Below are 14725 nucleotides of genomic sequence, written 5' to 3'. Positions count from 1 at the left end.
ATGAGAGTTATTCCAATTATTACGTAATGCACGAAGTGGTAACGGAAAAACTGGCGGCTTCCTCGCACAATGTATCAGCATTGCGATACAACGAGGAAATGTCGCGAGTATGTCCATTATGTATATTGTTATTGTAAATAAAATATGTATATACTAAAAATGTACGAAGTGAAATACAAATAGAATATCTAATATGACTTATACTCGTGAAATAATAAAAGTACCCACCTCAAGGATATGCACTTAATACAATACGAGTACCTATATAAGGTTTGTGACATATTATCTGAAGAAAAATTTTCATATTTGCGACTTAACCAACTTATTATTTTATTGCGACTTTCTTAGAGATCCCATACAGGGATAAGTTCGCCTTTGTTGTATTTAATTTACTCTGTAACTGTGTTTTTCGTGTTTTTATTTCTATGTACAATAAAGTATATACATACATACTTAACTACACAAATTCCACCTATCGAAATATACACCTATCACTAACGTATGCAAGTAGACAATATGTTTGTAAATCTGCTAACCTTGCATGAAAAAAAACTAAAGCTAATTCTTAAACATTTCGTTTTTTATTGTGTATTTATGTATTATTACAGGTATATTACTATTCTTCCGGCTTACCTAAATACTAGAGTCAATAAATAGTGTTTAAAACCGTTTTGTACGCTCATTTGAGGCGGTCGCGTGGTTTTTACCCTAATTAGCGGTGAGTGCGGGCACGCTTGAGCTGGCAATTTGTAGCTGACACATTCGGAGCAGACAAACGAGGTGGCTACGACGAATTTTGAAGCTCTTTATAAGTATCGTAAGCACATGCGGAATCAAAGTGTCAAAAAAATCTGTTAAAAATCGTTTAATGTGGACATTGTGGCTTTCGTGATCGAATTAACAATGATAGATAGACAGATAACGTAGTTGAATACGCAAATATACAAGATTGTTGAAAAGTGTAGTTAAACCTACTCGTAATTAAATCATGTCCCGAGCAAAAGAAACCATTTCCAACCATTTAGATACATCAATAGGTGAAAATTGTGTGACACTATTGACTAAAATAGGTACGTAAGCTGAATCAACTTAGTTCTTTAACTATAGTAATTGGTATTAAGTTTCACATATTTTAGGTAACTAATGAAAATAAACTGTGTATACTGGGCTACCAAAATGAAATTCCTCGAACTAGAGAGGGCTCAAAGGTCTCTACTGAAGGTGATGCATGCTAAACCCTTTAGATTTCCGACCAAAGACCTCTACGACATCTGTGATTTGCTGTCAGTTAGGAAACTCTACATATGACATGCAGTTTTGAAAAGGCACAAAACATTACCCTATAAAACTAACACTAACTCTGCCAGGAGACGAAGGAAACCAAATGCAATAAAAGTAACCAAAACTAATTCCGTATATGCCAATCGACAGTATGAGGCTCGTTCAGCCAATCTATATAACAAAATACACAGTGAAATTAACATTTATCCATCCGTCCACAAGGAATGTAAGGAAAAAGTGTGTAACTGGCTCAAAAACTTAAGTTATAATGAAATAGAACAAATGTTAGAATAACGTACACGCACACACACACACACAAACACACACACACTCACACACACACACTCACACTCACACACACATACACACACACTCCACAAATATGTTTTATTTATTTTTATTTTTATTTGTTTTTCCTATATAGTACTACAGTACCAAATAATGTACCTCTTCTTATTATTTTATATTGTAAACCTTTTATTGACGCCTTCAGTGCATTTCAATTTTATATACTTAAACCAACCTTTTATTATATAACGTTTCCTTTAAGTTACAACAAGTGGAAGAGCGGTGTTCTCTTAACACAAGTATTTATAATACTTAAATAGAGACACCAGTTCAGACTATGTAATTAATTAAGATACTGAATAAATCATTTTTATTTATTTTTTATTTTTTTATATAAAGACATGTAAGGTTAACACAATGGAAAAGTTTCACATTTCTAAGGAAAATGAAAGAAAAGATCAAGGGTTGCCTGGAGCCCCTGTGGCTAATTATGGAGTCGTTAGCAACTAACTTTAGCAGTTTGCTCAGCACACTCTTCCGGGAGCCTGGGGTTTGTTTCCAGTTATATGATCGTTGATTTAAACTTCACTTCACTTCACGATTTTCACACATCAATAGTTACTTACCTATGGGACTTAATTGTGTATAATTAACCTTAAGCGTACCCTAGGTTAGTAAAATCAATAGCGGGTGGTTCGAAAAACTCACGCGTAGAAGATGTTGATGTATTCTTCGAATCATTGGAGGATTTTTCGGGTTCGTTTTAAAGATATTTTTAAGGCTTAATAAACGGCCTACGATCGAGTACACCGAGAGGTTATTTAGTGGGCTCTAAAAGAAAAAGGTGTGCCAAGGAAGTATGTATGTGGAGCTATTTAATCCGGTCAATGTAGTACAACCGATGTTGTACACGTGTCCGGTGAGCTGCTGCTGGCATCACGGTAGATTTGCAGGCAGGGATCAGCCCTAAGTCCTTACCTCTTCCTACTGATTATGGACAGGGTGCCTCTTTCTCTATGTCCTCGGACATACAGAAAGAGGCACCCTGGTGTATGCTTTTCGATGATGATATTGTACTTGTGGGTGAAGACGGACTCGAAGTACAGATCAGACTTGAGAAATGGCGGCAAAAATTGGAGACTGTTAGCTTGATCGTCAAAAAATCTAAAATAATATACATGTTCTGCGATTTGGACTATGTAATGGGAAAAGGGCAAGCGAATGATGATATACGCAGATATTCAGGAAGATTTAAAACAGCTCAAGAAAGTAAAAGAGTCCGTATACAGAATAATCCTTCTCAATTTATTTCCAAAATAAAATTGTGTTACGATTGTTAAATTTTGAAATTATAAACAGTCGTGTAAAACCTTGATTCCCGTGTTTTTTTCTTAGGCGTTTTATAGTCGGTGTTGACGTTATGTTGTCCTTGAGCTCTTTTCGACTGACGTCCAGTTTTTGCGTGTACGGTTTTCTGCAGGATTCCGTTTTAGTAGTATACGTCCTAATATATAGTAACATTGGATACTGTACGCATACTACAGAAAACTGGATCCTGCAGAAAACAGTACCCTAAAAAAATAGGCCATTAGTGGGAAAGAGCCTTTTTCGCTCTAATTAATCACCATTGGCGCGACAAAAAAATCTAAATCTTAAATGTAGATTTAAAAAAAGTCAGCAGTCTGCATCACAATCTGCAGCGAAACTTCATTTTATCGGGTGCATTAATAACCTATAGTACCTACAGTCGTTGTCCTACCATAAGTATCCAATTTTCTATACAGCTGGTTTAGCAATATACCCACATTGCTAACCTACTACTTACGTTGAGGCACTTACAGTACAGTAAGTGCCTCAAGTTACTGTAGTACTACAATAGCTATAGCGACCATCGAAGATGAAGCGAGTTGTTATAGGCGTTAGAAACTCGCTCTCAACGCCACTCCACCCTCCAATAGCCACCAGAATGAAAAACCCCAACTGCAGTTTTCCCGCTCTGCCTGCATTAAAAATTTAGGACTATGATTTCCATCGCTTACCGAAAGCAAGCCTCAGACTAAATCAGTATTTATTTATTTATTTTACTAATAACAACGGCCAAACTTCCCAGCGATCAAACACGGACTTACTCAAAGTTCCGGGTTATTCCCACTAGTTACCACCAAGTTGTTACCAGTGGTAGTACTAGGAATTTTTTTTTTTACATTTTTCCAGTAATTACCACGGGTAACATCTTAATTTTTTTTTAAATATTATAGGACATTATTACACAAATTGACTAAGTCCCACAGTAAGCTCAATAAGGCTTGTGTTGAGGGTACTTAGACAACGATATATATAATAGGTATATATAAATATTTATAAATACTTAAATACATAGAAAACACCCATGACTCAGGAACAAATATCCATGCTCATCACACGAATAAATGCCCTTACCAGGATTTGAACCCGGGACCATCAGCTTCGTAGGCAGGGTCACTACCCACTAGGCCAAACCAGTCGTCGTTAATGGTAACTAGTGGGAATAACCCGGAGTTCCCCAAGAGCGGAAGGCGGCTATCTGTTTTAGCAACGTCTCATTCTTATATCCACGTCGCTCTAGTAATATTGCTAGTGCTAACAAGATCGTGGCTTCACAGACGTGTTAAAAACTGTATTTGGACTTCATAGAATAAGTGTGCATATACCTAAATACATTATACCAAATTTTTTTCAAGTTCCATCTTATTCTGGTTTGCTTCAGGCTTGTGCTCGGTTCAATAAAAATACAGGGCCGAAGTTTACAGCGTCACTCTACTTACAAAATAGCATATATCACGAAGGAACCTTTATCAGTTATGACATTTTATTGTTGAGGGACAGAGCAGTTATAGCTGACGGTTTAAAGTTTTAACTAGATGAGATTTAGACTAAGAGACGGGTGTTAATACAAATGTGTGATCTTTATACCACGACACGCACGACAGTAGATAACAAACATAAGATCCGCTTAAAGGTTCCCATCAAAAATACTGAAGCATTGCCATAAGTCCATAACCGCGATACGAGAAAAAATACAGCTATCAGTTGTGTTCTACGCCGTGTTTTTATTGAATTCCGTTAACTCCGGGGTATGGGTAAGTACGTTTAAAGAAACTAAATGGTAATAGTTAATAAAATATTTTTTTTTGTTCTTATATTTTATAAAAAGTAATTAAATGTTGCATATAGCGTTGTTGTAACACGGGCATTACATTTAATTCAACCAAACAATTGAAAAATTTGACATATCAATATCATTTCGAACATCAATCGCCCGAGATAGTACTTACGTTTAGTAGCAAATGTATACTCGCACATTTTTTTTTTCTCTACTTTTTATTTTTTTAGGTTCTGCGGAAAATAACTTATCACCATTAACATCTTTTATATTCTACCTGTGGTTTGACAGTGAATAATTTATATTTGTATTTTACATAAGGTACGGTACAGTAGGTCCTTTGTTTCATTGTATGGTAGCCGGAGATACAACGGAACAGAGTTTAAGTTTTATCTCAGCTCTATAAGATTAGAAGTGTCATCACACAAAGTTGAGAGCTAAACGTCTTGGCAAAGTTTTTTTAAAGACAGTTTTGCTAGAAAATGTGAGATGTTGTTAAAGATAAGACGGGATCTTTGAGTTAGTTTTGTTAGGTATATTTTTTTTATGGAACTTGTAAAACGATTAAAATTTTCATGTTTTATAAAACGGCTTGGGTGTAGCCTAGATAATCTCGTAGCCTAGGTACTGTCCTCGTTATTCTTTTAGGTAGGTAGGCTAATTTCACGTAAGCTCAAGGATATTTTTTAACATCTTTACGAGCCCAAACTAATTCTGCAAAGAAATTACTCACTAGGTTATTATTTTACACTGGTGATAAAATTTGTAGCAAAAAGTATATAATATACCTACCTAGTATTTGAAATCATGATATGCCTGACAAAAATAAAATACTCCACGGGATATTAAACACTCCAGTTCAGTAAATAAGTACAAGCCCCGAGTTATAATTTATGTACTTAATACACAATATTGAAGTTTTGAGTAATGAAGAAGATGCTTTCATCTTAAGGTGATTAATATTAGATTTTAACGAGAAAATATTTATGTGTCATTTAACCCGAATCTTGAGACGAAATTTAAAAAAAGAAACGTTTACGGCGTAATTAATACCTACAAGCTTTTTCGCAATGTCTCTATTTATGCCTTTCGTTTCATGACATCGATAAAAACTGCGTGTTTAAAAAATATCTAGTAAATTATTCTTAACCCGTTATACTTACTAGCGTATTTTTTCTATACGTTTAATGTTAACACTCAACTGCCGCAAAAATAAATAAATATTTAGAAACCCCCACCAAAAGTACAAAACTCGACACGTGATTTGTGTATGGGTTCGTGGGTATATACTTGTAGTCAAAAGACTTTCATGCTTATAGTTACATGGGATCATTGAAACGGCTGTAACGATTTCGATGAAATTTAATATATGGGGGTTTTCGGGGGTGAAACTCGATCTAGCTAGGTCTAATTTAATTTTGACGGATGAAAGTCCCCTATTGTCAAAGTAATATCAAAACTAAAAGCGTAACAAATCATTAAATAAGAATCAGCCTTGTTATTACTGTGATATTAAATCTCGTGGCGGCAATTTGTCCGTTTTCATAGCTCTATGAAAAAGTCATAAAAACTTCCAAAAGATAAGGATGACAGAGGCTGGTAAAGAAGCGCGCAGGTTATCAAAGTTTAGGTAAATCTGAGACGTGTAACTATCAGGAGCAAACATTATGTAAGTGACAGATTTACAAATCATGACACATTTAAAAATCAGAATGCTGCTCAAAGTTCTAATGCTTAATCGTAGTTATTTACACATTATGAAGTATTTTATCTAAATGGTGCTTATTATTACTGACCCTACACCCGTCACTAGGCATATCACAGTTCTCATAAGTTTTACCTGCGCAACCAGCATACATAGTCGTTACATATCAATATTGTATAAAAAACCCTGCTTTGAAGGAAATTTTGCTGCTCTTGTCATATATGCTTGGATTCGGAACGTAACGGATTGAAATTACACCTTAATCACACGAGTTTGTCTTTTTATAATACGGGGTCACCTGCAACCCCGAAATCGCTAAAAAAAATTGGCGGTTCCATACATTTTGGCTGCCGGACCTTGACATTTTCTATGGGAGAGTCATTTTTTCGCGATTTCGGGGTTAGTCCCATAGTAAATGTTGCTCAGTATGACCTATATATTCACCCCGTAAATTATTGCAGGTGACTAAATAAGCAACCTGTATACTGCACCGACAAAAAAAATATTAAGTTCTTTAACTAGAAGCAGCGGTAGGGTGAGCAAATTCCGCTGACCGGCACAACTTCTATAAATCCCTTTATTACTTCGTTACAAAAACTGCCGACTACTTTTCTTCTTGTATACTGCGCTTACAAAAAAAAAAACATTAACTTCTTTAACTAGAAGCAGCGGCGGGATGAGCAAATTCCGCTGACCGGCACAACTTCTATAAATCCCTTTATTACTTTACGTTCCAAAAACATCCTACTACTTTTCTTCCTGTATACTGCGCCGACAAAAAAAATACATTAAGTAACTTCTTTAACTAGAAGCAGGGGCAGGATGAGAAAATCCCGCTGACCGAAAGTGCGAAATATAGGAAATTCGAAACGAGTGGCGATAAATTAAAACACGACCGAAGGGAGTGCTTTAAATCGACACGAGTTGCGAATTACGTATTCGCACATGTATCGTACAACGTTTTACAGTACATATGGCCCTTTAAATGTTCGACACAGTAACGTAATATGCTAATTTTTCGCACTAGTGCCGTAAAGTAGCACCATATGTACTGTAAATCCCTTTATTACATGACGTTTCAAAAACTGCCAACTAATTTTATTCTGTTACCTACTTTTATTTAACCTATTAGCCGGCGTTATTTTTCGAACTAACCAATGCCATCATTTTAACCCCCGACGCAAAAAGTGGGGTGTCATATGTTTGACGCCAATGTCTGTCTGTCTGTAGAATTGTAGCTCTCCAACGGATGGACCGATTTCGACGCGTTTTTTTTACGTGAATACGTTGCGGTAGTTCTTAGCTTAGCTATGTTTAATAGAAATCGACTAAGCAGTTTAAATAGTATCAGCTCTGTTTAAAAATGATGTAAGGCATTTTTGGCATAAAATGTTTTTTTTTGCAAATAGCGTAGGGTTTTTTAATTTTTCTTTATTAAATAGTTATTCTTTAAATTCACAAACGGTATAAGGCAAAATACTCAAAAAACGTGCTTATGTCTCTTCCTAAGCTACGTTAAAGTGTACAATACATCTGCCTATCATCTGAGAAGGCCGTAAAAGGCGGCATCAGATGACAAGAGAGGGCCTGGTATTTGTAGCCTCTTTGATATTCCCCAAATCATTACTGAACCGTTATTTTAGACGCTGTTTATTATTCGAGATGCAATCTGGCTTTGTTATTTGAGGTAGATTCTTTAAATTATCTTTCTTTTATTTGTCTTTCTCATGTCTGTGTTATCCATTTTCTGTTGGCTAATAAAAAAAGCGCTAAATTGTATTATTTATTTATTGCCTCCACGTAAAGTGCTCTTTTTGATTATATCAGTTACATTTAAATTTATAATGATTCGTAACATTATGCCATTTACGTACCTAATAAAATTCTACCACGGATATTATTACCATCCTGTACTACTATGCAAACAGTAATAAATATTTTCGTTTTCCAGTGTTCTCACGCTAAAATAATACGATCTGTTAAATTTAATTAACCTCCAATAAAATAATTTTTTTTTTTCAAAATTTCATTAATATTTTTTAATAATTGTATTTACAACGGTATACATAATGAATAAAAACAGTGATATTACTATAACTATTATCTAAAATAGGCCCTTGACTCCCTTGAGGCAACTCCTAATTTAATTCAAATACTCGAAGTAGTTTGCGTGAAAGGGGTGATTCCACTTCATATTCGAGTCGCAATCCGGGGGTAATATCGGAACATACCTGCACGATAAATTCCGACAGACAGGAATACCGGCCCGATTTGAAGAATGATTAACACACGTTTAAGATCTTGGAAAGATCTTTAAAAGATCGATAGCTAAACGACATGTCAAAGTTGACGAAATGTTTCGATTCCGCTGTGATCCCAATAAGATCTATCAAGGTTGCCCGAATCGAGCTGCTTCTGTCAATATACGACATACAAACTTATCTAAACCAGAACTTATCGTTATCGTATTTCATTCTTCGAATCGGGCCGTACGTCTAATTTTACGCCATGCTTTACGTGATAAACTTTAATAGGTCGGGCGTACGGAATGATTTATGAATTTTTATAATATTTAAACCGACTTTAAGTTTATAATAAAATTTATATGGGCAGATAGAAGATACCTAAGCCAAATTATTTCCATAACAGCAAATTTTGTCCTAATCAAAACATATACATATGTATACGATATAATAAGGTAATACTGTACTACAGTAACGTCTAAAAATATCGATACGGACAAAGTGCCAAAAATATATATACACGATATGGGCAATAAGGTCATGTATAAGTACATATTTTTGGCACTTTGTCCGTATCAATAATTTCAGACGTCACTGTACCTGCCCACACATTTTATTAAGTAATACAAATGGTGGCCTTAAAGCCTGAAAGCATTCTCTACCAGTCAACCATTGGGCTACTTACACAAATATATACCTACAAATTATTAATAATAAAGATACAAGTTAATGTGTGTCCTTGTTAAACATTGTAATGTCAGCAGAGTTTGTCTGAGTGGAGATCTTTATTAGATTTGCAATCACGACGTAGACTTATCAATTTACGTGTTCAATGGATCAGATCCAGACTATTACATCAAATCATTTCATCTAAGCTCGTTTAGTTATTATTTGCGTATTGCGTATTTGTTTCAATACGCAAAGTTAGGAATATTGAAAGGAAAAAGTAACGAGATGGACCCTTCCAATCAGTTACTAGGTATTTTCAAATCACCACAATGATAGCCACTATGGAATTTATGTTTTCTTAGAAGTGATGTCTCTTCTTAGTAATCTATAATTAATTACCTCCTCGTAGAAGTAACTTATTAAGTTATCAGAGTGTACGTTTTTCCAATATTTTAGTGCCCTTTTTCGTGCATATTGTGAAATCATTGATTTTAATTTTAACTTAGGTTATCATACCCATGTGATATAAACAAAACGGATAGGTAATTTAAAAATATCTCAATTTAAATAAAAGCACTGAACTAATAATATGTTTAGAGACTCTTATAATAATAAAGAGGCTGAACTAAATCCACTGCGTTATGTTTGAGTTTGAATTATTTCACAAAAATTTGCTTTCAGAAAGCATTACTCTAGATGACTAGAATATCAATTTGCACCTCACATAACACGATAAAAATAGATTTCGTAAAAAAAAATTGCGTTTCTAAATGAAAAGCAAAACTAAAACCCTCGTCTTGCAGCTAGTTTGAGTTCCACAAAACAACCGAATATTTGCAAATGAATTGCGTCAAAGTGACGCGCGCACTCGACCTTACACGTATTTCAAACATTTTCCTAGTAAGAGAACTGTATAAGTACCTATTATTTGTGACGGACACTCTGCATGACAAAAGGGGTGTTGCGTGCAAACTCTTTGACATCAAGTAACGCTAGTTTCGAGTTTTATTATATGGACATTTCGCTTTTATTCCCTTTGTTTCGTGTTGTCAATTTCCATATAGATGATATTTTTTGAAACAGAAGAATTTTATAGCTACCTTCTTCATGCAAACGGTTGAATGCTGAAAGCGATTGTTCCCGAGATGCTCCACTTAGTGTTCGTAGGAACAGTCTTTTCAATTTGAAGAACTTGAATCGTTTTTGCGCGACTGCATTTAAAAAACTTCCAAGGCTTTTTGAATCTTTTAAGCACAACATAAAAGGACTCGAGCCGAAAGACTTAGTCCTTTTTTTTGTAGATTTTATTTTATCTAAATGAACACTAAGGAAAATAGGCGATATTGAATGATGTGTACGCATAACACATGAATTTTGTTTGGAGGCAATGCGTATTAGAAACCCTTTGTAACATAATTTAAGAGTTCTCGTTCGAGTGTTTACAAAAGAGTTTGAGTTCTCATTGAGACCTGAGTCTTTACAAAAGACTCAGATCTCAATAAGAACTCAAGTTTCTACTTAATGACTATACTCTGAAAAACTAAGTCGAGTCTTACAGCAGCGGACTCAAAGGACTAGAGTCTTAAGTAACACTAATAGGTCCACTGTAAGGCGTAACCGACATTCATTGGTGGTTTTAGACACCATTAAATTAATAACACCAGTAACACCAACCACAATTAGCGGAAAGATTATAGAACTTTCCATTAAGTAAATACAATTAAGCAATCACTTAAACGCAGGGGCTTATTTACTCTAGGGCCAAAGGGGCCATGGCCCAAAGCGGCAGGCTGCAAAGGGCGGCAAAATAGGGTTTTTTTCCGTAAATAAAATACATTATCATCACTTAATGGGGCGGCGAATCTAATAGGCCCGGGACCAAATATTGAACGGTGAACGTCTTAGTGCAATCGGTGCAATCGACTCCAATAAGCACTTACATACCTATGCACTAAAATTATGGCCTGCAAGATTCAGTTTCCTCACTTCGCCTCTTATCTTCAAGATGCAGTCGAGAATGTAAGGCCTAATTACTCTTTCACTGCGACACGCTGTGCCGATAGTCGTAGTTGAAACTTTCCGGTTCGGCGCAGGGATCGGAAACCGGTATTTTTTGTATGGGAACGAAAACAGTATTTTTTCGTATCTTTGTTAATTATTTCATTTCTAATTGGGCAATCTAATAATAGGAGTACGAAGTCGTTATCTAAAAACACAACTGTGTCCTACATTTGGAGTATAAAATAAACCGAAATACATGGTTATTTCGAAGTTTTTGCGGCGATATAACGAGCCCTCATTATAATGATTTAATGACCCCATAATGACCCTTATAAGTGTAATCGTTTCTTATTTGAATGACTTCAAATTTAGTAAGAAAATTTTAAAATTTTAAAACAACGCCATAATATAGCTGAATTTTTTTAAAATGAAAAAGTAGTTGGCCGAGGGAACCGAAATCTATCCATTTAAGCTTGGGTTAATAAATGTATTCGTATGTCTGGTTGTATGTACAGTCAGCATCAGAAGCAGCAGATGAAACAACGCGCCAAAAGTATGTTTTTTTTTTCCAAATATAGATAAATCTCTAAAATTCACGTTCAAAAGTAGGTATATATTTTACAGCCTTATTTGTTTTACATATAGAAACGTCACTTTTTGTTAAGCTGTTACAGAATGCGTTGTTTGATCCGCTACTTTTGATACTGACTGTACTCCTTTACAAGTCGCATTTCTTGACCGGTTCTCGATGAATTTTGAGAGCAGCGGCGGCATGATGGTTCCATTTTTATCACTTGTCACTATGCCTGTCACTTTCTCGCTTACATACTTGTTAGAACGTGACAGGCATGCTGACAAATGATAAAGAACTAACCATCTTAACCCTACAGGTTCAATAAATATGGGATTTATTTTATCGAGTCAGTTTTTGAAAATTTATCTACGCTCACTGAACAACTAGTAATATCTTTTAAGACATTGTTAGGGAACAGTTCGGGGCTTAAAAGTTATTTTTGACTGGGCTAATAGTTTGTGGGGTATTTTATTTTATTTCTGTATTCATATATAATAATCTAGTGTTAAAATATTTGTTTTTAGTCAGCTTTATTTTAATCTACTGTTTCTGTACAATATAATGTTGTAAATAATTATCAGGAGTATTAAAATAAGTACCTACTTGAAATTAACTTAGACCGTTTATAACAATTTATTGCCACAGTTATTAAAAACGACGCATGCATAGATTTGTCTATGGGCGACGGTAATCGCTTGCCATTAGATGATTCATCTACTCATTTTCCTCCTACACATAAATAAAAAAGCTACATTTCCTATTTTCCAACTGTAAGCAAAACCAAGTAATACGAAAACCCAATCATGTAGTCGATACGCACCTAATAAAGCTTGAGCCTTCATTCCTTACTCTAAGTCCTGACGGCAAGGTCAGCTTACGGTGGTTAAATTAAGGAAGTTGTACCCCCGTCACGTAGAACTGAAAGTTAGTATTTCGTTTCCAACTTGGTCGATGCTGGATGTGAAGTGTGGATAAGTTTAACTGTAGATACGTTAAAGCTACAGAGGTACAACTCTGTATTGTTGTACATGTTTTCAAGTCCAATTGGAGCTCAGATTATTGATTTTAAAAGTAATCATTATTTATCTAAGTCATTTTCTTGACCGGTTCTCGATGAATTTTGAGAGCAGCGGCGGCATGATGGTTCCATTTTTATCACTTGTCACTATGCCTGTCACTTTCTCGCTTACATACTTGTTAGAACGTGACAGGCATGCTGACAAATGATAAAGAACTAACCATCTTAACCCTACAGGTTCAATAAATATGGGATTTATTTTATCGAGTCAGTTTTTGAAAATTTATCTACGCTCACTGAACAACTAGTAATATCTTTTAAGACATTGTTAGGGAACAGTTCGGGGCTTAAAAGTTATTTTTGACTGGGCTAATAGTTTGTGGGGTATTTTATTTTATTTCTGTATTCATATATAATAATCTAGTGTTAAAATATTTGTTTTTAGTCAGCTTTATTTTAATCTACTGTTTCTGTACAATATAATGTTGTAAATAATTATCAGGAGTATTAAAATAAGTACCTACTTGAAATTAACTTAGACCGTTTATAACAATTTATTGCCACAGTTATTAAAAACGACGCATGCATAGATTTGTCTATGGGCGACGGTAATCGCTTGCCATTAGATGATTCATCTACTCATTTTCCTCCTACACATAAATAAAAAAGCTACATTTCCTATTTTCCAACTGTAAGCAAAACCAAGTAATACGAAAACCCAATCATGTAGTCGATACGCACCTAATAAAGCTTGAGCCTTCATTCCTTACTCTAAGTCCTGACGGCAAGGTCAGCTTACGGTGGTTAATGTAAGGAAGTTGTACCCCCGTCACGTAGAACTGAAAGTTAGTATTTCGTTTCCAACTTGGTCGATGCTGGATGTGAAGTGTGGATAAGTTTAACTGTAGATACGTTAAAGCTACAGAGGTACAACTCTGTATTGTTGTACATGTTTTCAAGTCCAATTGGAGCTCAGATTATTGATTTTAAAAGTAATCATTATTTATCTAAGTCATCCTATCTCATTCAATTATTCCTAGATTCATTTCAAAGAAATCTGCTATCTTGTCCAGGGAAGAAACTTGTAAGGCCAATTGAAACATATATTTTGATATTTAAATGTGTATAGAATGATTTTTGATGTTTATGGTAACAATTAATCATTTTTAAGCTAAGTAGGTACCTATTCAGAAGAAGTTGGTTTCCGAGCTTAGGAATTTATTGATATAGATGCAGTACAGTAAACAAAATCATTTTAGTTTAGTAACAAGTAACGTCTCCTGTCTTGCACCTACCTTAGTCAGATCTATCTCGACATTCCTCACTCTGAAGCTTAATGCTGAGCTTGAATGTACCTATTTAGTGTGTGTCAATTCCGCGTTACTAGGATTAGGAAGCTTAGCTAGTTTAACACTAAGCCACTGTATTGTACGTACAAATCGTATATTATGAAATTAGTATTGGTTGCTTGAACGAGGATGTGTTGAGTTAGAGACGTGACGTTGAGATATATAACTTTAAAAACTAGTTGTAAATGTATGTAGGGACGCCCGGCCAGAAACAGGCGGGCTGTCAATTGCGTGCTGCGTTAATTCAGGCAGATTCCCTGAAGTTGGAGCTGCAGGTTACTGTCCCGGCGGCATTCCCATACTCTTCTCCTCAAATCTTGTTTTCCTGCAGAGCAGAAAGAAATCTTTAAGTCCGATGTCCTTAAGTTCGTTTTCTTTTAGTAAGTCTCACATGATACATTCTGCTAGTACGTGTAAGCTAGTATTTTCCTTACCACTGTGTGGACAGGAGGCGT

General features: G+C 35.2%; 1 long non-coding RNA gene across 1 annotated transcript; it reads left to right on the top strand.

Annotated features, from left to right (window-relative positions):
* On the top strand, positions 1–2944 carry LOC133521706 (uncharacterized). Its single transcript, XR_009799923.1, has 2 exons — positions 1–1070; positions 2659–2944. It is a non-coding gene; the product is annotated as an uncharacterized LOC133521706 (long non-coding RNA).
* Positions 2945–14725: the final 11781 nt, after the last annotated feature.

This window comes from Cydia pomonella, chromosome 10 (assembly GCF_033807575.1).
Source record: "Cydia pomonella isolate Wapato2018A chromosome 10, ilCydPomo1, whole genome shotgun sequence".
In the NCBI taxonomy this organism is placed as follows: domain Eukaryota; kingdom Metazoa; phylum Arthropoda; class Insecta; order Lepidoptera; family Tortricidae; genus Cydia; species Cydia pomonella.
The sequence above is the reverse complement of the archived record's forward strand: the minus strand, read 5'-3'. Positions and strand labels throughout refer to the sequence as shown.